This window comes from Rhipicephalus microplus, chromosome 3, assembly GCF_043290135.1.
Source record: "Rhipicephalus microplus isolate Deutch F79 chromosome 3, USDA_Rmic, whole genome shotgun sequence".
Classification (NCBI taxonomy): Eukaryota; Metazoa; Arthropoda; class Arachnida; order Ixodida; family Ixodidae; genus Rhipicephalus; species Rhipicephalus microplus.
In genome coordinates this window covers 200,980,049-200,982,776 of record NC_134702.1, presented here as the reverse complement: position 1 = coordinate 200,982,776, position 2,728 = coordinate 200,980,049, and the positions used below count along the sequence as shown (strand labels likewise).

Below are 2,728 nucleotides of genomic sequence, written 5' to 3'. Positions count from 1 at the left end.
TGTGCCCGAGTGCTCTATATTTCGTGCACTGCTTTGTATGTTTTACAAGATACGTGTCCAAGTTTCACTCAAGGGCTGAAGAGTAGCCGGCGCCATATTTGTGCGCCTATATCTCCTTAAATATCATATCAATAAAAAAAGAAATGTTGATATCTGACTTTAATATAGGCACAACGTTGGAGGTAAATGATGCCATACTTGACTTCCATGTCATAATTATCATGTTTGGATGTGTCCCTTACCTTCGTCTTCTATTCACGTCACGCGATACCAAATTTAGTATATAAATTTGGTATCGCGAGCACGCTATGAGTGTGGTATGTTGCATTGTTCTTACATGAGACGTGTGTCAGGATTATTGCGTTTGCACTAGTCATATATTTCGTAAACCATTGACGTCACGTAACCCCAAATTTGTTATAAGTGGAGCTAGCCGAACGGCCACGAGCGCATCATGAAGGGCAAAATATACTCCAATGTCGCGTTGACGCACGCGCACGCTGGGCACAGCAACGTTACGTTAGCACTTTGCAAGCACTATATTGGCTGACGCCAGGCGCATCCAGCGTCCGTCGGCGCGGCCCGACGGACACCGGCACGAAATGCGACATGCTGCATTTCGCGCCGATGCGTTACTTAGACAACAATGCGTCTCCTTCTTTTCGTGACGGAGGGATGCCGGACGCGCTGAAACGCGCATGCGTCAAAGCAACGCAGCGCGGCGCGCGCCTGCGAGTATATGGCAGGACTGGAGCCGGGCGTTGCAACGCCAGCGTCACGCCACGAAATGAACGCTGGCGAGCACGCGCAACGCGTCACGTCGAAATGTATTGGTGCCTTGACTGCGGCATGTAGTCATGTTGTGACATGACGCGCACCTCGTGATTATAATGTTTGCACCAGTCACATACATCCTTCGTCATCCACTGATGTCACGTAATACCAAATTTGGCATATGTGAAGCTAGCGAAACGGCCGCGAATGCATCATTAGTGTGGCATGTAGTCATATTGTTACATGACACGCATGTCATGATTACCATATTTGGATGCGTCATTTACCTATGTCGTCCGTTCGCGTCGCTTAATACCGAGTGTGGTACATGTGAAGCTAGCTAAACGGCCGCGAGCACATCATGAGCGTAGCATGTAGTCATGTTCTTACATGACACGCAACTCATGTTTATCATGTTTGCACATCACATACATTCATCTGTTTACGTACTGTAATACCGAATTCGGTATGTAAAACTAAAAAGTATAAGTGAACTTAGCGAAACGCCCGCGAACGCGTCATGAGCATGGCATGCATACATGTTGCTACATGACACGACTGTCTTGATTTTCATGTTAGGGTCTGTCGCCTCCGTTCTCCATGCAATCATGTGATACCATACCAGTTTTGCAACACGGCATGTGAACTTAACCCCCGCAAAATCTGCAGGACGATAAAATGTAAATCATTACATACATGTGATTATTTTCGTGTTATGACTAGTCAAATATGTTCTTCCTACAGTCATGTTATGCAATACCAAGTTTGGTATCGATACCATTATCGAAATGGCCAGGAGAGCTAAATGTCGTAGGCGGCTAGATAGATAGATAGATAGATAGATAGATAGATAGATAGATAGATAGATAGATAGATAGATAGATAGATAGATAGATAGATAGATACGCTCAAAGTCGCCGAAGTTCGCAAAAAAATGTTCGCATTTAAAACGAAATACGAAGCGCGCCAAGTATGATATAGATGCGTGCTCACGTGCCCCTACTCCGGCACTTACAAACTTTGATGGAAGTGTACACGGCTGCATACATTTTTCGCCAGCATTGAAGCCTAAACTGAAAGGAACGTGCCTATATTTGACTTCTGTTAATTAAAAGGTATACGTTACTATGATGAGTGGTGCAGAAAAGTTTTTACGACAACACATATTTTAAAATTGAAAGGCTGAAACGTACAATAAACTTCAGCAGCAACTTGGACAAGTTCTCTGGCTATTTTTCAAGACCACGGAGTGTGGGCCGTGCGTTTCACATCGCTCAGGTCCTTCCTCAATCGAGTCAATCTTTCGCCTTTTACTAAAGATTGCCGTGGGGGAGGACACTCTAATGAGCCTATAGGCCAATTTTTGGGAGGCCTTGCCCGTTTGGGTGAGGCCTACTTTAAAAATCCAAAGTAAGACTTTGATACTTTTCTCTGTTGACTTACACTCGCCGCTGGGGTTACAAATCTAGTCAACTTTCGTTGCTTGACTGCGCAACCGGCGGACGCCGAGGTGGCACTTTTTTCCCGCTATTTTCAAGACGGGCCCCGCTTTACTAACGGGGTGGACTGTCAGTGCCTTTCAAAAGCAACCATATTTACCCGCGTCATGCCTGAGCAGGCTATTTCTTGTTCACTCCTACAGAAATTTATTTACGTTGGGCTCTGTATTGCTGATGTAAACAGTGCTATGATTCAAGAAGTTTCAAAACATTGTGCCTTAGCTAAATCAGGCTAGAATTTTAAAATACGCTGATGCCCTCTATAACGACATGAAAAAATGAATGTTGCTGACTACTGCGTTATTAAGCCAATCAATTTATGATCAATAATTATTTGGGAGAGATCGATAAGCTGACTTTAAAGCAATGATGAGACAACGGAGAGTTTGACGGAAACTAATCTTGTTGCGAAGGAACATGAATGTCATCAAGGTAAAAACCGGCAATGATAGAAG

At 44.3% G+C, this 2,728-nt stretch overlaps 1 non-coding gene across 1 annotated transcript; it reads left to right on the top strand.

Annotated features, from left to right (window-relative positions):
• The first annotated feature begins 2,044 nt into the window (after positions 1-2,044).
• Positions 2,045-2,166, top strand: LOC119160227 (U5 spliceosomal RNA). Its single transcript, XR_005108299.2, has one exon. It is a non-coding gene; the product is annotated as a U5 spliceosomal RNA (small nuclear RNA).
• The last annotated feature ends 562 nt before the right edge of the window (positions 2,167-2,728 follow it).